This window comes from Colobus angolensis, unplaced genomic scaffold (assembly GCF_000951035.1).
Source record: "Colobus angolensis palliatus isolate OR3802 unplaced genomic scaffold, Cang.pa_1.0 Scaffold101, whole genome shotgun sequence".
Taxonomy (NCBI): domain Eukaryota; kingdom Metazoa; phylum Chordata; class Mammalia; order Primates; family Cercopithecidae; genus Colobus; species Colobus angolensis.
Window position 1 is genome coordinate 2,789,315 of NW_012111031.1, and position 26,712 is coordinate 2,816,026.

Genomic DNA, 26,712 nt, shown 5'->3' on the forward strand with positions numbered 1-26,712 from the left:
AGCATTGAGAAAAGGTATGCAAACAACTAAGAGAATGAAAATTAAATGAAGAAAGGTTAAAAAGTAATAGAAAGTGATTAATATAGAAGATAAGTAAAAGTAGAGTTCCTAAGAAGAAAAAAACAGTAGCAAAGCTAATAGTTAAGCTTCAATCCATGAAAACATTCTGGAAATAAGAGATGACTCCAATCTACATGCTGAAAAGGCTCATTGTGTACTGGGAAAATTGATCCAGAATGGTTAGTTCCAAGTCATGTCCTAGTAAAACAACTGGACTTTCAAAATGATGAAGAAAAATTCCTCTGGGCTTCCAGACAGAAAGGAGAGGTTAGCAACAGACTTCTAAACAGCAACATACAAAGCAAAACAGCCATGGAACAGCAAATTTAAAGTCTATGAAAGTGTAAACCAAGGATTTTATAACTATGACTCATTCTTAAAAAAAAAACCATGGTAAATCCTACTATATTAATAAAAAAGTATTTAAATGGTGAAAAATGCCATGAGCAAAGTCAACAGGCAAGCAACAAAATGGAGAAAAATATTTGGACATCACAAAGAACTAACCTCCTTGGTGAAAACAACTTCCTAAAATTCCAGGCGAATAAGACCATCAACCCAGTAGGAAAATGGGTCAAAGATATGAAAAAGAAATGCACATGACAGACATATAAAAGATGTTCCAGACTGGGCGTGGTGGCTCACACCTGTAACCCTAGCACTTTGGGAGGCCAAGGCGGGCAGATCACTTGAGGTCAGGAGTTCGAGACCAGCCTGGCCAACATGGTGAAACCCCACCTCTACTAAAAATACAAAAATTAGCTGGGCATAGTGGTGAGCACCTATAATCCCAGCTACTGGGGAGGCTGAGGGAGGAGAATTGCTTGAACCTGGGAGGCGGAGGCTGCAGTGAGCCCAGATCGTGCCACTGCACTCCAGCCTGGGCAACACAGGAAGACTTCATCTCAAAAATAAAATAAAATAAAAGATATTCCACCTTCAGTCATACAAAGAAAAATACAAATTAAAACTATGCTAAAGCGTTTCTCAACAAAATCCAAAAGTTACACAATATGCCCTGTAGACTGTGGGGAAATAGGTACTTTGATACAGTGCTGGTAAGAATACATAAGCATAAACTGCATGGGAGAGAATAGTCAAAGGGAGGTTAGTCACAGCAGCATATCACTTGCATTTGCAAAAGATAGGACATAACCAAAATGTCCCTTAATAGAGAACTGATTGCATAAACTGAGGTGTATCCAGACAGTGCAACAGTCTCCAGGTAGATGGTGCCCCTTCCAAGTCATCCTCTTTCCATAGAGGTCATAAAAAAGAAGGGAGAAAGTCTCTATATACCAACAGAGAATGATCTGTAGAATACATTAGGAAGTGGAAAAAACAAAGGCATTGAAAATTGTGGAGTCTATCCACAAAAGGAAGGAGCAGGGTAAAGGTGCCAACAACAGAAGAGAGATTTCTCTAAATAGAAGTTGTTTCTGTAGTTTTAACCCTAAATCATCATGTATGTGTACATATTCAAAAGTGCGATTAAATAAAAAGGTTGAATGAAAGAAAAATCTGAAAAGGAACTGAAATAAGTTTATGCGACTATATCACATTTTGGTGACATAACCACACACAAAAAGAAACAAATTCTAGTGACTCTATAACATAGATTTTGAAATGTACTTTCTTGGTGGTATATATTCAGTAGTAGTATTATTGATGCGCTGCTATTTTGAAAGCATTAAGTGTTGAAAAATGTTTTCATTTTTTAAAAATTTTATTTTTGTAGAGACAAGGTCTCACTATATTGGTCAGGCTGGTCCCAAACTCCCGGGCTCAGTCCTCCTGCCTCGGCCTCCCAAAGTGCTGGGATTACAGGCGTGAGCCAGTACACCTGGCCTAAAATGTTGATAATTGTTGGACAAAACCATAAAATTTATCAAGGCTATAACTTAAAATTTAGTCTGGAAATTCCTTTGACTGAGTAAAGTGAAAATGAAGCATAAAATTACACAGGAAAGCTAACATAATAGAGTTTGTGTTATATGGTGGGCACTTTGCTGACACTGTACAGATGCTATATCATTTGTTTCTTGCAGCTATACATTGAGACCCATCTTATTTTCCCACTAGGTTCAGAGAGATTAAAAATTTGCTTCAGATTAGCCAGTTACTAAGTAGAAGATTGAGATTTAAACCCAGATTGATGTGACTCCAAAGCCTGTGCTGTTTTTCCTACGTTATTGCAGGATATCCATCAAATACTGAGAAGAAAGAATATCAGGAGCAAAGCGTTCTAAGTTGCTGTTCAGAACATAAAGATGCAAACCCCAAATCAGTGGTTTATTCATTCTTCATGCAAGAGCAATGCGCTAAAGGAGAGAAGTGTAAGTTTTCTTTTATTTCTGATGGGGAAATAAGCACACACATACACACTCTTGTGATGGAGATAGATTTTACAGAAATTACCATTGGTGACTGAAATTAGCAAAGGTGTGAACTAAAAGTGATGAAGTAGAAAAGAAAAAAATCTAGCAGGTATGGGTTTTCATGATGTCGTTAAAAGCAAGAAACCTATCAAAGCTTCCCTTTATGACCCTTCAGTGCCCTTCTATGTTTTGTGCTATGAAGCAATAGAAATATGAAAGAGCTAAAATTTTACTGAATATCTAAGGGGAAGAGAGTATCCTTCAGTCAGGAAAGCCTTCACACAGCCTTTTTGTAAACACCGACCTTTGAGATACTAGTTTAAATAAATTATGTTTCTTCCTTTTGAAGGTGGGGGCTGTTGGAGATTTCAGAGGTACTAGAGTCCCCTTTACCCAAGCCAACGCTTTATACTTCTACTGGTTTCCCTTGATGATAAATATATTTTTCATTCAGTTCAATACTACTGTTTGAAAGGTCTGCCACTTGAAGTTATTGGGATATGAAAATTCACCTGTTTTAATTTGATGTATTAGTATTTGATTATGATGGAAATTTAATTTGTAACTGAGAGTTTTAATTTGTAATTTGTAATGGAAATTTAATTTGCAACTGGAATTTTAATATATAACTGAGAGCAATAAGAAAATATGTTGGATTTGCTATAAAGATTTTACAAATTAATTTTAAAGCTTTTCTTTTTGACAGAAGCTGTGGTGATCAGTGACTTTGGTGAAGGCTAAGAAGGTTTAAACAAATTTGCAAATGATATACAACTTCTAAGGTAAGCTACTATGATGACTCAATCAAGATTTTAAGTGCTCTTGACAGACCTGTAGGCTATACTCAACATACCAAAATAAAATGTATCAGGAATAAATATAATATTGTATTTAAATTTTATAAAGCAGTTGCAGAAATGGTAGACTGATTTGTAGCAGTATGATAGACTAGAGAGCCTGAATTCCTTCCTCCACCAACCATGTGAAGTACTAGATTCAGTATAAAAAATATCCTTTTACATGAATGGATGAGCCCATTAAGAAAATAAGGGGAACTTTCTGGGGCTAGAAACAAAACAAGTATAATATATCCTGTGAGATAAGCAGGTGCTGAAGTCACTGAATACTTTGAGGGCATCCTTGGATTTCTGTTGGCATAGAAGCTTTGTGTAAGGAGCAGGATGAGGACTAGAGAAAAAGATCCCGGGGTCCCATATAAGGTAAGAAGCCTGATCAGAGACTGTCTTGCAGAGATACTTAGTTCTGGGTAGACTTACAATCTTCCCTAATAATTCTTGGCTATCAGCTCACATTCACTTGAATTTGGGGCCTTAATTTACACCATTTTTATAGTTTCTAAAACTCCATGAGTGGAGGATTTTAATTTAAATTGGACCTCAGTCTGTAATACCCTCAGGTACCTGGTAAAAACAATAAAAAATCGTCCTTGGAGGAATTCCATGGAGGAATGTACTATCAATGCAGTCGTCAAATAATTGTAGTTAAAATTCTAACAAGTAAGCTCATTCACATTTTTTAAAATTACAAAATGTAGCAAGGGGGAAAAAATCAAAACACTAAGAGCAAGAGTCAGCAGAAACAGCAAACAACTGAAACAGATCTATAGAGATTTCAATTATTAGAAATACACATTACATGAAATAAATATGTTTATGGCCAGTTGCAGTAGCTCACACTTATAATCTCACACTTATAACACTTTGGGAGACTAAGGCAAGAGGATCGATTGAGCCCAGGAGTTCAAGACCAGCCTGGGCTATATAGTGGAACCCTGTCTCTACAATAAATAGAATTAGCTGGGTGTGGTGGTGTGCACCTATAGTCCCAGCTATTCAGGAGGCTGAGGTGGGAGGATTGCTGGAGCCCGGGGGTCGAGGCTGCAGTGAGCCATGGTCACGCCACTGCACTCCAGCCTGGGCAACAGATCGAGAGCTTGTAGGTATGTATGTATGTATGTATGTGTAAATACATACATATGTACATGGTTTAATATGTTCAATAAATAAAATAGGAATTATAAAACATAAAGAGTAAGAGGCTGTAAAGTGACCAGGTGCATTAAAAAAAGAATTGGCAAGAAATAAATACTCATTTTTTTTGTTTTGCTTTTACTCAGCTTAGGTATTTTGAGATTTATCCATATTGTCTGTAATGTATATTAATAGTTTATTCCTTTTTATTGCCAAATAGTATGTCACTTTATGAATATACCACAATTTGTTTATGCATGTGTAGATGGAGATGAATTGTTTCTAATGTTTAGCTAATACAGATAAAGATCCTATGAATCTTCATGTATAAGTTTTTATATGGACATATGCATTCTTTTCTTTTGAGTGAATTCCTAGGAATAGAATGGTAGGTATATTTTTTTATTTTTTATTCTTATTTTTTTAAGACAGAGTCTCATTCTGTTGTCCAGGCTGGAGTGCAGTGGTGCAATTTTGGCTCACTGCAACCTCCACCTCCCAGGTTCAAACAATTCTCCTGCCTCAGCCTCATAATTAGCTGGGATTACAGAAGTGTGCTACTTCTGTGATCAAGCCCAGGTAATTTTTGTATTTTTAGTAGCGACGGGGTTTCACCATGGTGGCCAGGCTGGTCTGGAACTCCTGACCTCAAGTGATCTGCCCACCTCGACCTCCCAAAGTGCTGGGATTACAGGCATGAGCCACCACGCTCAGCCTTTTTTTATTTTTTAAGAAACCGCTAAAACTGTTTGCCAAAGTGGTTATCAACAGCTAATTGAATAACAAAATTGTGGTATATCTATACAATGGAATACTCCTCAGCAATATTTGTAACAAAGTGGATGAACCCCAGAACAATTATGCTATGTGAAATAAGCCAGACAAAAAAGAATATATTGCACTTATTAAAAATTCTGAAAAATATAAGTATAGCAATGGAAGCATATCAAATGCAGAGGGGACAGCAAGGGAAGGGAGGAAAGGAATTCAGAGGGTCAGGAAAGATTTAGGAGGTTCACTATGTTGATGTGATGATTGTTTCACGGGTAAATACACATATGTGCAAACTTTTTGAGTTGTACACTTTAAATATGTGCAGCTTATTGTTAATTATTTCTTAACAGAACACTTTTTAAAGAAATAAAGCCAGAAAATAGAAATAGTGAATAGAGGAGCATGTCTTGATAACAATTCATGTGAAAGGCTTGCAGATTGAGTTTCTGTTTGGATTATATGACCATTAAGCCTTTCAGTGCAATTCTATGAAAATATGAAGAGAACAGGTATGACACTTGCAGTATTAACAGGAATTACGAATTAGGATTCAAAGATTTGATAACATCAGCAAAGATAGCCTTAGGCAGTCATATCAATACCAGTCTTACCTCCAGATCAGAAACATCCAGACCCTGAGACCAGACAACTCACCTAGAGTGTACTTGAGAAAAAGTTTAATCTCTAGGATAAAATAAGAAATAACTAAAATCATTAACTTCTTAAATAAAGGAGAGTGGGAGTACCACATAACCAACACAGGAAGCTAAAAACCTCTTGAAAATGATTCTTGAAAAAAGAAATGTATAGTTAGTAGGAAGAATTAATTGAAAAAGGAGAAAAACCCAGTAACTTTTTCCCTGCCCTATACACCAATGGCTGACCAGTGCCCCTTCTGAACGACGCATTCATCTTCTAAAATAGATAATGTTAGAGCACTTTCAATTAGGTTATAACCACCTTGTGTGGGTCTGGGAGCTGTTTTGTCTCTTTTAGGTAATGTTTACACATGCCTTACTGATTTCCTGTAGCAGATTTTATAGTTAAATTCACAGCATTTATATTATTTATAGTAGTTCCACATTATTTGGGTTATCTTAATCCACCCAACTATCTATAGCAGTTAGCAGCATGCAAAAGGGCATCTTTAGTTAAGTACAATTTTTGAATTCTACAACGAAATTTAAATTGAATATCATAGATCAAAATAAACCCCAGGCTGATTAAAAGGAGAATAAGTATTATAGCTGGTAGCGTGTTTATCAACTTTGTGGACAGCTGGTAACTCTTCCATTTTGGAGTGAAAAAAACAAAACAAAACAAAACACTGAAGAGCATTTTATAGAATAGAATTATTATATAACATTTTTTGTACAAATGAATGTTGGTAAAACCAAAATAAAAAAGGTAACATTAGAAGAAATATTTGAACCAAATAATAGCATGTTTATGAGAAATAAAGAACTTATTAAATTTTATAAGAGAAATCTCAAGACTCTAGTAAATTAAATACAGATATAAATTTATAGTTCTCATAAGAAGAAAGTAAAAAATACAAAAAGGAGTGTTCGATCCCACAAGTAATCAGATGCAAATTAAAACAATAAGAGAACATTAGAACATTTTATTTCGTTCTAAATAAGCAAGAATTCAGCAAGGTATTGGGGATGGTGAGGTTTTGGCGAACCTCATGGTATACTCATGCTGATAGCATCTTTAGTTAACTAAACTATGTTAAATTGCTTTTAGAAATCGGCATATAGCAAAATTCTAAAAATGTATGTATGTTTTGACCCAGTCAACCAATTTGTGGTATTTTTTCCTAATGAAATAAACTAAGTAAGGAGGGAAAAATAATGCATGAAAATATTTTGATAGGATTGACCATGGGAGTGACAAATGGGAAATAACCTAATGTCAGTGATAGTGGGTTAAGCAAATTACTATAGTATTAGTGTTGTCAAAAATGATAACTTTTTGCTGGGTGCAGTGGCTCATGCCTGTAATTTCAGCTACTTGAGAGGGTGAGGCAGGAGGACTGCTTTAGGTCAGGAATTCAAGAGCAGCTTGGTCAACATAGTAAGACTTCATCTCTAAAAAAAAATTTAAAAATTAGCCAGTATGGTGGCATGCCTGTAGGGCCAGCTACTAGAAAGGTTGAGGCAGGAGCATCACTCTAGCCCAGGAATTGAAGGCTGCAATAAGCTATGGTCATACCATTGATTCATGTTTCTTATCTGTAAAGTGGGACTAACATAATAATATTTGCTTTATTTTTCTTTCAAGGCTATTGTAAAGAATACATATATGAACAGTCTGGATATTATAAAATGCTATATAATTATAGTGAGGAATATTAATTTAGCATTTTTTGTTTACATTTGTATCAAAAACAAATTTTCAGATATCTTTGAGGTAAACCATTTAATTTCTGGAATTTAGAAATATATATTCAAAATATGTGGTTTTAATCATTGACTCATTTATCTTTGCTATGCTTTTTACTTAACTTTTGTGGCAGACCATTGATTGTCTTTGCAAAAGTCATACCAACCTCCTACTTTCCTGCTTTCTTTTTATGATTGAGGCATAAAAGTGCCAGATACTCATTTTTCTAGACTCCTTTGTACTTAGTAGGTAACTGTTTTATCCTCTTCAGGCCAAAGAGATATAGAAGTTTATTGGAGAGCTCCCTGAACAATATTTTCCCCCTAAGAAAAGAGAAGTTATGTGAAGAAGTTCCCCCCTTTCCCTCCCTGTTTCTTTCCTTCCTTATTTGGATGTTGTAAATGAGACTCTTCCTGGAATTGCCAAGCCACTGTAGCAGCCAGCCTCGAAGATGGCCCCCACCACCTCCTGGTATTTGTGCCCTGTGGATTCATTCTTCTTCTATACTGTGCCAAGACTGGTCTGTGTGACCAATATAAAACAGCAAAATGTTAAGTTTAAGACCAGATTCTTAAAGACATTGCAGTTTCCATCTTTATCACACTTTTGCTGATCACTTGCTCCAGGAGCAGCTAGCCAAGTGAGCATCCCTATGGAGAGGCCCAAACAGCAAAGAACCAAAGCCTCCAGCCAGTAGCTGATAGTCCTTCTTCCAGCTCCAGTCAAACTTCATGATGATTGCATCCCTGCCTGAGGCTGACATTTGAGTCAGAACCATTTAGCTCACTACTCCTGAATTCCTGACTCTCAGAAACTATGTGAAATAATAAATCTTAAGCTATGTGTTTTAAGCTTACAAGTTTTGGATAATTGTTACACAGTGGACAACTAATTTGATACTGGCACTAGAGGTTGATTGATGCAGTAGACTGTGTCCCCACAGAATTCCTGTGTTGAAACATAATCCCTAATTAGATGGTATTTGGACATGGGGCCTTTAGGAGGTTATTAAGTCATGAGGGTGCAGCTGTCATGAATAAGATTAGTGTCCTTGTAAGAGTCCAGAGAGAGCTTGTTTCGCCTTCCACTATGTGAGGATACAGCGAAAAGATGGCCATCTGGGAACGAGGAAGTGGGCCCTCACTGGACACTAAATCTGCTGGCACCTGCATCTTGGGCTTTCCAGCCTCCAGAACTGTGAGAAATAAATTTATATTGCTTATAAGCCACCCATCTATGTTATTCTGATATAGCAGTTCAAATGAAGACAAGTGATGTCAACAATTTTTTTTGTGAGCTAGGGTCTTGTGCTATTGCCCAGGCTGGAGTGCAGTGATGCTATCACAGCTCACTGCAGGCTTGACTTCCTGGGCTAAAGCAGTCTTCCCATATCAGTCTCCCAAGTAGCTGGGAGTACAAGTGTGCACCACCACGCCCAGCTAATTCTTTTGTTTCTTGTAGAGATGCGGTCTTACTGTGTTGCCCAGGGGTGGTCTCAAACTCCTAGGCTTAAGTGATCCTCCTGCCTTGGCCTCCCAAAGTGCTGGGATTGCTTTGGGAACAATCCCATAGGAGCCGTGGTGCCCAGCGACAAATATTTTAAGTGGGCATGGCTTTAGAACTTGGTAGTGGATGAAAGGTGAATGGACATTGAAGACACTGTCAGTGTAAACCTAAAGTATCTTGGAGAAACTGTAGTCTCATGTTTTTTGTTGAGGTTGCCAGGAAGGGCTTAAAGGAAAGTGGGGAGAATCTTGTTAGAAACTGGAGGAAAGGGGATCCTTCTAATGTAGTAGCATAAGCTTTATAAAGCAACACTGTCATCTGTAGTAATGTAGAAACTAGAATGCGCGTAATGAACTGAGTGCTGTAGCTAAGAAGATTTCCAGCTAGACTTGAAGGTGCCACCTGGTTTATGCATAAAGAGTGAGAGGGGCAAGTATGCTAAAGAAAGGATTGATAAACCTGACGGAGCTGAGACTTGATGGTTTTGACCATGTCACCTCTCCAAACAGTAAATGATGCTAAAATTAAGAAATGGCTTCTTCTAAGTGAAAGGGAGAAATAATAATTTTCCTCAACTTACTAAGTTCGTAGTTGGGACAGACTCCTGCAGCAAAAAACAAATGAACAAGAGAGAAACAAGCACATTTAGTAATGTTGCAGTGCAGTTCACATGAGAGAAAAGTAACTCAAGAGTGGCTTAGAGTGGTTTAAAATCCCAGTTTATAGAAAATCTTCAATAAAGAGCAATAAATTGGCCAGGCGCGGTGGCTCACGCCTGTAATCCCAGCACTTTGGGAGGCCAAGGCGGGCAGATCATGAGGTTAGGAGATCGAGACCATCTTGGCTAACACGGTAAACCCCGTCTCTACTAAAAACACAAAAAATTAGCTGGGCGTGGTGGCGGGTGCCTGTAGTCCCAGCTACTTGGGAGGCTGAAGCAGAAGAATGGCGTGAACTTGGGAGGCGGAGCTTGCAGTGAGCTGAGATTGCGCCACTGCACTCTAGCCTGGGTGACAGAGCAAGACTCCGTCTCAAAAAAAAAAATTATTTTAAAGAAGCATATTTTAGGGTGAAATATTCTAGTTTCCTTCTTGAACAAGGATCAGATCCAAGGCATTGTCAGGAAAACTAAGGACAAAGTTGAGAGTGTAGCTGTAAAATCCTTTGTTAATATTTAAGAAAGATCTAAGTTTCTGCCTAGGAATACTTTTCAGTCACATAAAAGAGCCTCTAAAGAAAGACTAATGGTGTGACTCACCAATCCATTCAATCAAATAATAGGGCTTCCAAGAAGCTTAAGGGAATGGTCCTTATCCTGCAGCCATTTCAGCAGAATCTCAAGGTAGAGGAGGGCTTATCTGAAAAAGATTTGTGCATGTGGCTTTTGTTTAGTGCAAAGAACCCCAGTGAGATTCCTAGGAGACCCACAAAGCTTTAAGAGAAATGTATTTTGAGGATCACTACTAGCTTGGATTAAAGGGGACAGAGAGTACAAAATGAAAAGATGCCTTTGAACCCCCAAACTTCTACAAGCAGGAAGCATGATGAGAAAATTACTCAGCAGAAAGCAAGTGCTACCTTTCATAAAAAAGAAAGAGTGCTACCTTTCATAAAAAAGAAAGAGTGACTCAGAGGGCTGAACTTGGAAGACGGATCCCAGAGCCATGGAGAATCATTTCCCGATGGAAATAGGACTGAGTCTTAACGAATTTCCAGATTTCCAACATTTCCCTCTGTATTTTAGTAACCTGATTCTATGTACTTTCCATTTTCCTCCTTTTTTGAAAAGGATTGTCTGTAATGACTCTCTCGACCTCACCAAAAATTGTGTAGGTCAATGAATTAGCTTGCCTCTTTAGCCCAGGGGTTGGCAAACCTTTTCTGTAAAAAGCCAAATAGTAAATATTTTTAGCTTTGTGCCTGTTTTTGCATAGTTTACCAAATAATTTTGCTACCAGAGCTATGCGTTTTGCTCTGTCTTGATTCATTTATTGTATTCCTACTTGGAAATTATTCCCTTGACAATGCACAACTGAACTTTTATACTCATCTCTATATATGTGTATATAGACATATGTATTTTTCTACATATGCCTGTATTTTTGTATATGGATATTTTGGGTAGCAAGCTTTGTAATGATTTCTCCTAGTCTGTTACATTTATTCCTGTAATTTTTGTTTTATTGATTGCATAAAAAGTTTTTATGTTTCATATAAAAATAAAAGTTTTCAATATTCAAATTGATTGTCTTTTTTTCAGTACTTAAGTTTTTCTCCTAAGGTAATATAAAAAAAGTTCTCCTGTTTAGTTATTTTTCAGCTTTTCTTAGGTTTACTTTTTTAACCTCCTGAAATGTATTACCATGTGCATTGTGAAATATTAATTCAGGTTCATTCTTTTCTATACTGACATCTTATTTCAGTATTTATTTAATTGGAATTGCTTTGTGCTTATTACATTTTAAATTAGTTTTATTACTGAAAAATTTTTGGCTGTGTTTCCTGCTTAATGCATTCTTGTGGATTTTGTCAATCATAGCTTTATAATGGTGTAATTCTGGTGAAATGAACTCAGTACCATTAACTTAAAAACACATAATTTGATATTCCCATTCTCTCATTATAAAATATACATTAAACTTATTTAGAAATTCCTGCCAGGAGCAAATGTCCATATACTTATTTATTCCTTTATTTAATCAGTGATATACTCATGTATTCCTTTATTTTCCATCATTGGAATTTTGTGACTTTTAAAAACTAAATTAGCATTCTGAGAAGTTAATTCTTAAGTTTTAAAATAAATTTTATTTCTTAAACTGATTCTAGATCTACAGAAAAATTGCAAAGATGGTGCAGAGATTTCCCATATATCCTACAACCAGTTTATTAACTGTTACATATTAGCATGTTACAATTAATGAACTAATACTGATACATTTTTACATTATCATTAACGAGAGTCCATACTTTGTTCGAATTGTCTTGGTTTTTACCTAATGAGCCTTTTCTGTTCCAGAATGCCACGTTACATGTAGTCATCATGTCTCCTTATGGCTGTGACAGTTTTTCAGACGTTCCTTGTTTTTTTATGACCTTCACAGTGTTCAGAAGTGTTGGTCGAGTGCTTTGTAAAAGTGTTCCTCAGTTTGAACTTGTCTGATGTTTTTCTCTTTATTAGACTGGGGTTATGAGTTTTGAGGAAGATCTCAGAAGTGCAATGCCATTTTCATCACATACTCTCAATGTGACTTATCACTGTTGATGCTGACCTTGAGGCTGAGGTAGTATTTGTGAGGTTTCTCCACAGACAAGTTTCCATCACCTCTCTTTTCATGCTGCTCTCTGGAAAGAAGTCACGATCTATAACTCACACTCAGGGAGTGGGGAGTTATGTTCCACCTGCTAATTACTTGGAATTCTTCTGTGTAGGAGGTTGTCCCTTCTCTTCCATTTATTTATTATTCAATTACTTATGTCAGTATGGACTCGTTATTCTATTTTTAGTGATACTTATTGTTAATAGAGTGAAGTCTCTCCCTTTTTCTTTCCTGTCACCAAAGAGTAAGAATTCCATTGAAGTTATAACTTACAAATTTGCTCAAAAGATTTTTCTGTATTTGTTATTTTGTTACTTAACTTTTCTAGGTCTATAATTGCTTTTTGTTCTGTTTCACCTTATAGATGATGAGCTCTTTAGCAGTTAATGTTTATTTATGTTTGTGTTCTCCATGTGTTGTACCTGGCATATAGTTCTTGTTCAATAAATATTGAATAAATGCATTAATAAGGTTGTCATGTATGGGAAGAGAGTTGCTTATTTGTTTTTATTTTCTGGTTCTTATGAACTTTTACCTTTACAGCAACTTAGGGTTGACTTCCCTTTCTCTCCCACTAATTTTTACTCTTTTTAAATAAATTATTTTATTTTATTTTTTGTAGGGATGTGGGTGTTGCTCTGTTGCCCAGGCTGCTCTGTAACTCCTGGCCTCAAGCGATCCTCCCACCTTGGCCTCCCAAAGTGTTGAGATTATAGATGCGAGCCACTGCCCCTGACCCTAATTCTTAATCTTAATTCAGCATTAGGTACAGCAGTTCTGCTTGCTTCACTAGAGTTAGGCTTCCAAAAGCTGACCTTTGTTATTATATTTTGTGATCTGCACAGACATCATCTCTTTAAGGCAGTGGTTCTCAAAATGTGGTCACTGGACCAGCAGAATCAACATCCCGTGGGGACTTGTTTGATATGCCAATTCTCACCTGCCCCAGATTTATGTAATCCGAAATTCTGCGGACAGGACCCAGTAATCCGTTTCACCTGCCCTCCAGGTGATCCTGATGACACTAATGATTGAGCGTCACTGATCTATGGTATAGTCCTTCACAAGTAGCGCATCTGTTTCTTCCTCTTTTCATCCTCACTGAAGCCATATCACATTTCTGCATTAGGTCTGTGGATTTTGTTTTTTCCTAGTTTTTACGTATAACTTGGAAAAAGTCTGTATACTGAGGATATAAGATTAACATTTTCTAGTGTTCTTAAAATTGACTTAGTATCATCTCATTCATCAATTATTTTTGATGAGTCTTTCCAGTGTTTTTTAATACTTAAAGATTGACTTTTAAAATGCTTTTGGTCTTACTCTTATAAGAATTGCACACTAATATTAGAGAATAATAAATTTGAGAAGTGCAAGGAATTCATTCTAGTTGCTTCTAATCAATGGTAAGTTTAAGAAATAAAAAAGTAAGGGAAGCCGGGTGCACTTACAGTCCCAGCTATTCAGGAGGCTGAGGTGGGAGGATCGCTGAACCTAGCAGTTTGAGACCAGCCTGGGCAACATGGCGAAACCTTGTCTGTACAGAAAACACAACATTTAGCTTGACATGGTGGTGTGCACTTACAGTCCCAGCTATTCAGGAGGCTGAGGTGGGAGGATCGCTGAACCTAGCAGTTTGAGACCAGCCTGGGCAACATAGTGAGACTCATCCCTCAAAAAAAAAAAAAAAAAAATTAAGGGAGAAATACACTTTAAAATGTTATTTATTTATTTTGAGACAGAGTCTCGCTCTGTCTTCCAGGCTGGATTGCAGTGGCACAATCTCAGCTCACTGTAACCTCCGCCTCCCAGTTCAAGCCATGCTTCTGCCTCAGCCTCCCGAGTAGCCGGGAAGACAGGCAAAGGCCATTATGCCCAGCTAACTTATTGTATTTTTAGCAGAGACGAGGTTTTGCCGTGTTGGCCAGGCTGGTCTTGAACTCCTGGCCTCAAGTGATCCACCCGCCTGGGCCTCCCAAAGTGCTGAGATTACAGGTGTGAGCCACCACACCCAGCCAGAAATAAATTTTTAAATGCCGACTTTTCCTTGGGCTAAAATTCTTTGGAAATACTTGACTCTTTCCTTTATCACAAAGTTTATAATTTATAAATTAGTAAAGGCATTTACCATGTAAGTGCAGTATCAGTGGAATGTTAATCTGAAGGGCCAGAAGATTTTGAGAGGAAAAGAAAATAGTTGCACAGTCAAGCTGTTTCATCGCAGTGTTGACATCTTTTGATTGTCTTTAATCATTCAGTTTGAGATCTTACTGGTTCTTGGTATAATAGGTTATCCCTCCCCCCCACACATTAAACAAATGGTAAATCTCTTTGTGATTTAATAAGTGATTTTTGACTGAAACTTGGACATTCGTGTATTATGGGGTTTTTTTGTTGTTGTTGTTTTTGTGTATTATAAGACTCTGGGTCTTACTTAAATCTGTGTTTTAGCAGGCACCCTCCAACACTACTGCTGGGGGTGGACAGGGTTGCCTCATTATCACCAGTTGGGCTTGGACGTCCAGGTTCTCTCCTTGTTCTCAGTTGACAGCCTGGGGGAGGGGGTTTGCTTGTTACTGCTGGGTAGAGGAGGAGGTTCAGGCTTTCCACTAGGTCTCCACTGGTACCTTGCTCGTTAGGAGGTAGAGGAGTGCCTTATTACTGCTCTCTGATGGACCTCCACTGACACCATGTGGAGTGGAGGCCTTGGTACTGCTCAGTGGTGGTGAAAGTCTGGCACTCAACAAGTACCCTCTGGCACCACTCCTGCAGTGGGGGGAAGAGCACCTTGCAACTGATGTGTGGGCTGCAGGTCCAGGCTCCTACAGTGGTCTCCACTAACGCAGATGGGGAAGGGGGATATTAGATCATGCTCAAGGGGGATGAATGTCCCAACTTTCCCCTTGTTCCCCATTTAGGAAAAGAGGTTAGGGTGCCTCCTCTTACAGTTGGACAGGGATGGAAGTCCAGGCTTTCCACTTGGTTTTTGCTGGTGGGGATGAGGTGGAGTTTCACTGTTTTCTGTAGTGTTTGTCTGGAGTTATTTATTGCCTAAAAGTTTTCTGTCTTGGTGCCCCTTTCATGTTTCTTTGGCTAGAGAAAGCAGTCTTTTTGCGGGGGCAGGCAGAGAGGGGAGGCAGTTTCTTTGCACTTGGTGTTCCTGGGTTGCTGGCTTCACCAGTATCCACAGTGGGATATAGAAAGCAAAAATAAGAAAATTCAGGATATCATTACCATGTTTTTTCCTGGGTCCTGAGGTCCCTAGCCAGCTTGCCATCTCTCCACCTTTCAGAATCCTTTTGGTTCTAATTTAAATTTCCTGCACAGATATTTTGCTCACTTGTTCAGATCTTATTCTTTGCCCTTAGATATGATTACTTTTTTTCTTCATGCAGATGTGTTCTTCACTTGCTAAATTCATTTCTAAGTCCCTTAGAGTTTACTGTTATTTTAAATGTAATACTTTTTTTTCTGCTTTGTAGTTCTACTTATTGATTCTTGACCTTATATGCAGCTATCTTTCAAATTCTCGTAATTCCAACAGTACTACTGATGCTTAGCATTTCTAATAATGTTAGAACAATGGGTGTTCTAGAATTCTAGGATACATTAATTCTATCTCAATAAAGCAAACACATTTTATATGATAAATATAATGTACATGGCTTTTGGTTTTACTTAGAAGAATAAAGAAAAATATGTCTACCCAGAAGCCCCTACTTGCATTTTATTGTCCAGGACTAAGTCACACTGACACCTTTAGCTCTCATTCCAGCTAGTCCGGAGGCTGAGGCAAGAGCCTGGAAAATTAAGCTTTTGTACTGTTTGGCAAAATGATGAAATAAACAGCATTTTGTTAGGGAAAAAGTAGAGAACGGATATTGGAAGGCAATTAGCTGTCTCTACTACATTCATAAAGTATGTAACTATAATTGCAAAATCCTAATACACCAGCCAAGGAGTTGATTTGGGAAACATAAGATGAAAAAGTCAACAAGGTGAGGATAAATGGAGTCGTCTCATTAAAGTATATTTATGCATTATTTTTCAGAACTGAATTTATTTACATAGATAAATATGGCAAGACACTTAAATTTGTTAGCCTCCTTGTCAGTTTGTTGAGGCCTCCCTCCTTTTTTTCTTGACAGTGCTATAGAAATTATAATAAAATCTTGTACATTAAAGAGTATTAACATAATTGTCTTTCATGGATATCTAAATGGATATCTGCAACTTCCTTAAAGTTGTCATCCTGTAATCTAAAGTTAATATGTTTAATAGTTCTTATTTTATGATGGCTGTGATTGAATAATGTGTTTAAAAACTGGACAAATTGAAACAGAATGAATTTAATTAATCCTATTTACTGTTTATTGATTCTTTTGACTTTAGTACTGGGATTGCTGATCTTGGCCCTGGATTTTAGTGATAGCTTGCTCTTTTGCAACTGTAGCATTCTTCTATATGATATGGAATAAAAGAAGGAAAAAAAGTAGTTTGAGCTCTTTGTTCAGATTTGGCAGGGTTTGGGGAGGGGAAGGTCATAAAATCCCCGATTAAAGTTTTCTAGATCCAGCATCTCTTGCAAAGTATGAACCAAATAGATTAAAACAATAAAGTTTGGGGTTTTTGTTGTTGTTTTGCCAATTGACAGTACAAAAACTGAATTTGAAAACTATGATTCAAGCACTGGAGATTTTACATTTTGAATTTCATTTCTTCTTCTTCTTCCTGTTTTTTGAGGCAGGGTTTCTCTCTGTTGCCCAGGCTGCAGTGCAGTGGTGTGATCTTGACTCACTGCAGCCTTGACCTTCCTGACTCAAGCAATCCTCCCACCTCAGCACCCTGAGCAGCTGGGACTAGAGGCATATGCCACCACACATGGCTAATTTTTGTATTTTTTTGAGAGACAGGATTTTGCCATGTTGCCCAGGCTGGGATTTCTTATTTTTCAGTGGAATAGAACTTTATGATCGAAAGGAGGAAAATAAGCTTTTGAAGAACTTTTGAAAGACTTGATATTTATCAGATAGTTCTTTGAAAATATTTTGATGAATAAGGGTGGTTCATGCCTGTAATCCCAGCACTTTGGGAGGCCGAGGTGGGTGGTTCACTTGAGGTCAGGAGTTCGAGACCAGCCAGGCCAACATGGTGAAACTGTGTCTCTACTAAAAATACAAAAATTAGCCAGGCATGGTGGCGTGTACCTGTAATCACAGCTACTCAGGAAGATGAGGCAAGAGAATCACTTGAATCCTAGAGGGAGAGGTTGCAGTGAGCCGAGATTGCACCACTGCACCCAGCCTGGGCAACAGAGTGAGACTCTGTCTCAAAAAACAAACAAAATATTTTGGTGAATAAAATGTAAATTAATTGAAAACATACGGTTCTCTTCAAATATACATGAGGTGAAAGAGTAAAAAGCACATGGCAAAATGATGTTTTTAAAATATGTTTGCTTGGCTGGGTGTGGTGGCTCATGCCTGTAATCCCAGCACTTTAGGAGGTCTCGGTGGGTCAGGAGTTTGAGACCAGCCTGGCCAACATGGTGAAACCCCGGGCTCTACTAAAAATACAATTAGCCAGGCATGGTTACACTTGTCTGTAATCCCAGCTACTCAGGAGGCAGAAGAATCACTTGAACCCAGGAGGGGAAGGTTGCAGTGAGCTGAGATCATGCCACTGCACTTTAGCCTGGGTGACAGAGCGAGACTCTGTCTCAAAAAAAATAAAATAAAATGTGTTTGCTTTATTGAGATAGAATTAATATAGTCTAGAATTCTAGAACACCCATTGAAGTGTACAAGTCAGTAGTTTTTAGTATGTTCACAGTTATGTAACTATAATCACAATTATTTTAGAACCCTTTCGTCACCCTGCAAAGCAGCTCTGTAACTTTAGCAGTCACTTCCCCTTTCCTCTCAACTCTCCTAACTCTAGGCAACTATGAACCTATTTTATGTCTCTGGATTTGCCTATTCTGGACATTTTATATGAATGGAATCATACAATATGTGACCTTTTGAGACTGGCTTCCTAGTGTAGTGTTTTCACCCGTATTGTATTATGTATCAGAACTTCATTCCTTTTTTTACCAAATAATGTTCCATTTTATGAATGTACCACATTTATCCATTCAGCAGTTAATGGACATTTGTTGTTTTTTTTTCCTACCTTTGGGGTATTATGGATAATGCTCTGAACCTTCATATATAAGTTTTTGTATGGGTGTATGTTTTCGTTTCTCTTGGATATAAACCTAGGAATGGGATTGCTGGGTTATACGGTGACTGAGTTTAATTTCTGAGGAACTATTGACCTGCTTCTAAAGCAGCTGTACCATTTTACATTTCTACCAGCAATGTTTGAGAGTTCCAGTTTCTCTGCATTTTTGCCAGTGCTTAGTATGTCTTTTTCATTATAGCCATCCTAGTGGGTATTCTCACTTTCTGAGTATTTAGCATAATGACTTGCAGGGTTTTTTTTTTTACTCAAATTTTACTTTCTGGATTGAAAACATGGGATAAGAATTCTGCCTGTAAGCACTGCTGAAAACTTCTTGGGAGAACATGAGAGGCTGTTACAGTTTTATTTCAGCCTTTCCCCTGATAGAATCTCCCCATCCTCTTAAGCTCCCAAAGGTGTGTTTTATCGTTATTTTCTCTTCCCTTTCCCTGAAGGTTTTTGCTTGTTATTTGCTTCTGTTATTTTGATTCTGTTAATTTGCTTCTGCCAGGTGCCTGAGTCCAATTTAGATAATATTTTAATACCATTAACATATTATTATATTGTTTATTTTCATTATAGGACATGTTGGCTTCACTGTAGAAGGAAAATGTAATTTCTATCTGATACAGTAGTGTTAAATAGTTAAGTTGGATATGTTAGTCATATTTGTGGGAATTAGTTGGCGTTTTTGGATGGCCTGGAAATGCATGATTGTTTTGCTCATTTAAAATAAGCAGACTGCAAGTAGGCAGATGATACAAATAGGAGTAAAGGAAGTGTTCTGAAATTGAATTGCAGCGTTGAAATTGAATTACACAACTCTCCTCAATCCTCTAAAATCATTGGCTGGTACACTCAAATAATGTAATTTTGTGGTATGTAAATTATACCCCAATAAGGCTATTTTAAAAATTGGAATATAAAGTGCTCACTATCTTAAAATTAACTATTCAGCACTAATCAGGAATGGATTACTATCCGACCATTATCTTAATCAGGAGTGGATTGGGTTCAGATAAGAGCCAGTGAGATTTTATATGCCAACATAAACTGTGAGATCTAGTTTGAATATCTATTTAGGCATCAAAGAGAAACACGAAATTAATATAGACTAACATTTGCTTGGTTCTATGTAGAAGATTTTGAGATTATCAGTTTTCTTTTTCTGCTTCTAACAAGAGCATGAGGATATGTAGGACCTCTTGACTTTCTCTTACATGTTACCTAATTCTCAGTGTGTGTTTTTCCTCCTCAGTAGGCACATTAATAATAATAATAATCTTATCTAATATTTATACTGTGCTCACTGTGTACCAGGCACTGTTCTGAGTACTTTATATGTATATATTAATTCATTTAATCCTTATAATAATCCTATGACATAGGTACATTATTTCCACTTTACATATGAGGAAATGGGGGCCCAGAGAGGTTAACTAATTTGTCCAGGCACCTTGTGAGTTGCAGAGTCAGTACGTGAAGTCAGGAAGGAGGCTCCAGAGCCAGTTTTCTTCATGACTGGATACTCCGTTACATAGTTCCTACAGGTCCAGGGGAAGAGCACTGTCTCCTTGTCAGCATTGTTCAAACTGTGGCTTTCCACTCACTAGAGGGTCATAAAATCAGTTTGGTGAGCTGCAATCCACATTTTCAAAATATTAAATTAATTGGCATAGACAATATCAGACTGCATCAGATGTGGTAAGAGCAGTTGTAAAACTTTTGCTTTATTTGCATGGATGTTAGCTTGTTACTGGGGTTTTTGTGTTAGCCATATTTTTTATTGTGGGTTGGGGTAAGGTTTGAAAGCACATTCTGTAGAGGGGCAATAGTTCTTCTATTTGGAATTATAGGCCACTGGTCTCTACTTGTTCTAAAATCAGTAACAGAGTGACATGTTCTACCCTCACTACAACCCAGTTTAGATGCACCTCGCCATCCACTAGCTCACATTCTAGTGTCATTAAAGTTGTTCTGTATGAGGTCCAAATCAGCACCCTTCCTGTGCACTTAAAACTTTACTCAACATGAGGTTATAATGGAAACTCAGAAGTCTGTAGGCTTCACCAGTACCATAGTGTAGAGTGTATAGATTATAAATAATCAGAGCCCACATTTTAAATTTTATTTTATTTATGTATTTATTTTTTCGAGATGGAGTCTTGCTCTGTCACCCAGACTGGAGTGCAGTGGCATGATCTTGGCTCATTGCAACCTCTGCCTCCCAGATTCAAGTGATTCTCCTGCCTCAGCCTCCCGAGTAGCTGGGATTAGCGCCACCACACCCAGCTAATTTTTGTATATTTTTTAGTAGAGACAGGGTTTCACCATGTTGGCCAGGCTAGTCTCGAACTTCTGACTTCATGATCCACCCGCCTCGACCTCCCAAAGTGCTGGGATTACAGATGTGAGCCACCGTACCTGGCCACATGTTTTATTTTTATTTTTAAAATTTTGAGAGACAGGGTCTTGCTCTGTTACCCAGACTGGAGTGCAGTGGCATGATCTCGGCTAGCTGCAGCCTCAACTTCCCAGGCTTCAGTGATTCTCCCACCTCAGCCTCCCAAGTAGCTAGGACCACAGGCATCCACCACCACACCCAGCTAGTTTTTTGTATTTTTAGTAGAGACAGGGTTTCACCATGTTGGCCAAGGTGGTCTCAAACGCCTGACCTCAAGTGATCCACCCCCACCTCGGCTTTCCAAAGTGCTGGGATTAAAGGCATGAGCCACACTGCCCAGCAAGCCCACATTTTTTAAAATGCCTACTTAATGGGGAAATAAAGCTGCTTCTTTTTTAAAACAAAATTTCAACTTATAAATGCTATTGTAGAAAATTTGATTGTTACAGCAAATTATAAAGAAGAAAAAAAAATCTGTAATCTTACTACCCAGAGAAAATTAGTGTTAAAATTTTGTTGTATTTCCTTCTAGTCTTTTATCTATATAAAATTATGCATGTCTCTGTACACACACACATAATTTTGTGTATATATATATAATTTTAAAATGAATTTGAAGTATTAGTCCTATTTCTTGATTTTTACTTAACATGTTTTATTATATGAATATATATGGCACTTAAAATGTTTTTATATCTCTATAATATTCTAAGATGGTAGCATAATGTAATTTATTCAACTATTTCCATTTTGTAGATACTCTTGGCTTTCCTTTGTAAATAACATTGCAATAACATCATTGAACATCTAGCCATCTGTGACTATTTTCTCAGGATAGCTTTTTGTTAGTAGAATTAGTATGTTAAAAAGCATGAGTATTCTGGTAAATTGTTTCAAGAAAGGTTCCTGCGGATTTTGTTCTACTCAGCGGTATGTGAGATTCTGTCTCACTACATTCTTCTAGTTTTATTTAATTTTAAAAACCGTTGCTACCTCTATTTCTTGAAAAGAATGATTCTGTTTTTTATAAAAGTTATACTTCTTTTTACTAAGGCAAATCTTTCATCTGCACTTTTGACTCTATCCCAGTGGAGAAATTGTTAATCTTTTAGTAAGCATGAAGAATTGTATAGAAAATGCAGAATTTGTTTGAAAGAAAAGCCTGGATAATTCATTTGTGATGAATGTTGAATCCACAAAGGGTTTGTTCAAGTGTTTGGAGATGGTTGTTAAATTGTCTTTTAAGGAGTTATGTCCTGGCTATTGGAAGACTCTGTTTTGTTGAGGTTTAAGATGAGTTAGGAATACATATTTGGAACTAGAAGCTGAGATAGAGTTTAAATTTTCTGTTTAAAAAATGGAAGAAAAACTTGAAAGGCACAGGGAAGATCCAGCAGGAAATGAATAGGAACTCTTGAGAAATGCTATGTTGTGTATTGTGACACTTCACTGTGACTTCACAAATAAAAACTTACGAAAGCCAGGAAATACTTGGTGTATCTGGATTTCTTGTAGAAGCCAGTGAAGAGGGTGAGTATTGGTTGAAATGGGACCAAAACGTGTTGGGCGAGGTGTGCAGGGAACAGCTTTTTACCTCTCTCCAGGCTTATTCCTTTGACAACAAATATATGTGCCCTCCCTATCCATTACTCCACCTCAAAAACTTCCCTATGTATTTCCCCTTTAACCACAAATTTCTTTTCCCCCATTTCCCTACCTCTCTTTCTGTCCTTTTTCTACTTTCATTCCAGTCTTCGAATTTTTGCTAGAAGTATTTTCCTATGCTGGAATGTTGTTCCTTTTTCTATCTCACTATATCCAAATCCTAGTACTTTTTCAAAGTGCATCTAAATTCCCATTTCTTAGGTATTTGCTAACAAGTCTTCAGGAAATATGTTGTTAGAAGAATTTATAAAGTCTATGATTTTTGTACAATTAAAAAAGTCCCATTTCTTTTGCTTACTTGTTTTCTTTCCTCACTTTGGTAATCTCTATATTTTACCTTATGATAAAATAAGGTAAAATATACCTTGTTCCCTTGCATGTTTCTTCTTCCTTTTGTATTTTCTTCAAAACTTTGTATTCAGGTGTAATTATTTTGTATAGATAGCTAAGGGGTTCCCCCCCCCACAAAAGTTGTACAAGCTCCTTGAAGACAGATCTTTTGTCACAGACCTCTTTTGAATTCCTTAGAGAACCTAGTACCACACTAGGCTTCTGAAAACACCAATTAAGAGTTGCTTAATGCAGGGGTCCCTTACCCCTGGGCTGCAGACCTGTACCTGTCCATGGCTTGTTAGGAACCAGGCAGCACGGCAGGAGGTGAGTGGCTGGCTGGTGAGCATTACCACCTGAATTCCGCTTCCTGTCAGATCAGTGGCTGAATTAGAGTCTCATAGAGAGCACAAACCCTGCTGTGAACTGTGCATGTGAGGGATCTAGGTTGCAGGCTCCTTATGAGAACCTAATGCCTGATGACCTAAGATACAACAGTTTCATCCCAAAACCGTTCCCTGCATCCCAACCCTGCACCCCCAGGTCCGTGGAAGGATTGCTTTCCACAAAACCATCCTCTGGTGCAAAAACGTTGGAGACTGCTGGCTTAATGTAATTGAGTAATAGTGGAGAATTAGTGAGATTTAGCCCTCAAACACACTGGGTATTCAGTGCATATCCAAAAGCCATAATGGGCAGTTAATTTGAAAATTAGTTGCATGTGTAAATTTTCAGAATTATTGATAACATTATATTGAAACCAATGACAGCTTTTGCATGTTTATCAACTCTCAGAAACCAAAATATTTAAAATGAAAAAAGTGCTCATTATTAGATTTGTGCAAAAGTAATTGTGTTTTTTCCCATTTTTTTAAATGGCAAAGGTAAATTTTATTTATCTGTATTATTAGAATAATACAATAATCACTTTATAGCTTTTTTCCAAGGAGAATTAACATTGTGTTTTTAAATTCTGATTTGTTTATGTTATCAGTGACTAATTTTAAAATAGATTATAAGATAGCAAAACAAAAACAAAAAACAACACCCTCACCTACCTAAATGTCTATATATAGAGAAGTGGCTAAACAAACTGTGGTACAGCAATATTAAGGAACACCAATTTGTGCTGAACCCCTATCAACTCCAGTGGGGATGGCACCAGGTTCTAGAGGCCAAAGAGACCCAGAGCCAGCAAAGGAGACAGAGGGTTTTGGGGGGAGTTTACATACAGGGGAGAGAGTCCGGTGGCAGCGGGCTGGGCAAGAGAAACAACTGCTTGCAACAGTCACACAGTTTACACAGCATTTTCACTTAATACCTTCTCCCTAACAACCCCACCTGGTAACCTTCATTTAACCCCAAACAAAGGATCTCGATCCCCTCTATGCCCTGTGTTCCATGAGCCAGGTAAGGAATGGATCTCCAACCTATCCTAGATTCCTTAGCTCGGAACTGTGAACTGCATTCAGGGTCATCCTCGGGATATACGGTGCCAAGTGCATCTACTTTGCAACCAAGCAGCACTTTTAAAAGAATGAAATAGAGCTACCAAATGTAGAGAAATCCAAGATCTACTATAAAGAAAGAAATTATAATGCAGTGTGTATAGTATTATCTCATTTAAAAATTACCTTGGTGTGTATTCAGACAAATAGATATATCTATGTAGGCCTGGAAAAAAGGTCTGGAAGGATAGCGCTTTGAATAGTGTTTAGCCTTGGGAAGTGGAATTAGAGAAGAGGAAGGCGGGGGATTGTCTTTTTTTTTTTTTTCTCAAGATGGTCTCTCTCTGTTGCCCAGGCTGGAGTGCAGTGGCGTAATCTCGATTCACTGCAACCTCTGCCTCCAAGGCTCAAGAGATTTTCCCACCTCAGCCTCCTGAGTAGCTGGGATTACAGGCACACACCACCACACCCAGCAAATTTTTTGTATTTTTGGTAGAGACGAAGTCTCACTATGTTGCCCAGGCTGGTCTCAAACTCCTGGACTCAAGCAGTCCACCAGCCTCAGCCTCCCAAAGTGCTGGGATTACAGATACAAGTCATTGCACCAGACTGGGATTTTAAAATAATTAGGGAAGCATAGGAAATAAAAAATACTTTTTAAATGGACATTTAATTTAAAATTAAAAGGTAAAAAGACATTTCTAGAATCAGCATAGCTAGAACAGTACACTGGTTTGTATTTTATTTGTAAAACAAGATGCCATTCTGTGGTTACAGTTATTAAAATTTTTCTGTGATTAATAGTTATTAAAGGAGTATAATGATTTCTCCTATGCTAGATCATGTTTTATAAGTCTTCAGATTTGTGGTAAAATATGTTTTATAAATAGAATCCACTATAATTACTGGATGAATTCCACAGAGATTTTTCCATTCAGTAAATTACCTGAATATGTTATATTACCAATGCTATGTGTTTGTTTGCCATAAATGGCTTTGACTCTGAAAATTGCCATCTGAAGTACTTTCATTATTAAAAAGCTTTATAACCCTGTAGAAAGAGACACTTTGAGACTAGTTTCCCTTGACATTTTAAACCAAGTTATTTATAACTCAAAGTTTTCTGTCCCTTCACTCAGCCTGCTTCTTTCTCTGTCCTTTCTTTCTGTGTTCTCTTTAGATCCTGTTTTTCTTCTTGGCTTCAGAGCACCAGCTTACAAGTTGTACTGTTAAAGATTTATAACAGTAATAATATGGTTTTCCAACATACAATTTTTGTTTAGTCCTGGTTTCAGAAATTTGTAGAAAAGTGAAAATGTGTAAAAACTTGGAAAATTGGAGTATGACACACCTCATAAAAAGAGAATGTGCATCAGTTCTCAACAGGGTGGGAATTGTTCTTTTACTAAAAGGTATCTTGTGTTCTTAACTGACTCCAGCAAGAACTTTTCATGAAAACACCAGTTGTGGAGAAAACAGAACATGGATCCAGCAAAGAAGGACGGGGAAATATGAGAATTATTAGTATCACCATCTGCCTGTGGTTGTGGCACTAAGCCCATGTTGTTGTTATGATGCTAGCTATATATTGAATCTCGGGACTCCAAGATCTGTTTCTTAACCTCATCCTTTGTTATTCCTTAAATTGGGCAGTTGGTGGAAAATCAGCATGTACAGTATTTCACTTAGTGTTGTTATATTGTTTAGATATAAGTGGAATTGTATGGATATAAGCGGAATTTTAACTGTTAAACTTAGGATTTGGTGTACATGAGTCACACATTTGAGCTTTTCTTCTTACTGTATTTATGTGGATTATTTTATTTTATTTTATTTTAAATAGGGAGAGGGTCTCCCTATGTTGCCCAGGCTGGTCTTGAACTCCTGGACTCAAGGGATCCTCCTACCTCCTGCCAAAGTGCTTAGGATTACAGGCATGAGCCACTGCACCCAGCCACATGTGGGTTTTCTGGTAAGACCAATTTTCACTCTGCTCAAACACATATTCTCTTACTCTACCTTTGTTTTGTTCAGATGATGGTGAGTCCTGCTTTTCTGAGAAAACTGAGGTAAGCATGTGCTTCCTAACTTCATTCCTCTTTCCCTGGGTGGTCTCTACTCATGCTTTCTCCTCCTTCTCATTTTAGAAAAATATATATTATTCCACTTATGTTCTTGATCCCTTCCATTGTAATCTCAAAGATCATGCCCCAATAATTATCC

At 37.5% G+C, this 26,712-nt stretch overlaps 1 protein-coding gene across 3 annotated transcripts in view; it reads left to right on the plus strand.

The window, feature by feature from the left end:
- Window positions 1–26,712, plus strand: part of CAB39L (calcium binding protein 39-like) — a 138,595-nt gene that overhangs the window by 12,322 nt on the left and 99,561 nt on the right. For all 3 annotated transcript variants that reach the window (XM_011939415.1, XM_011939426.1, XM_011939405.1), the window contains exons 2-3: window positions 2,259–2,396; window positions 3,145–3,220. The gene's annotated coding sequence lies outside the window, so the exon portion shown is untranslated. The remainder of the gene's footprint in view (window positions 1–2,258; window positions 2,397–3,144; window positions 3,221–26,712) is intronic.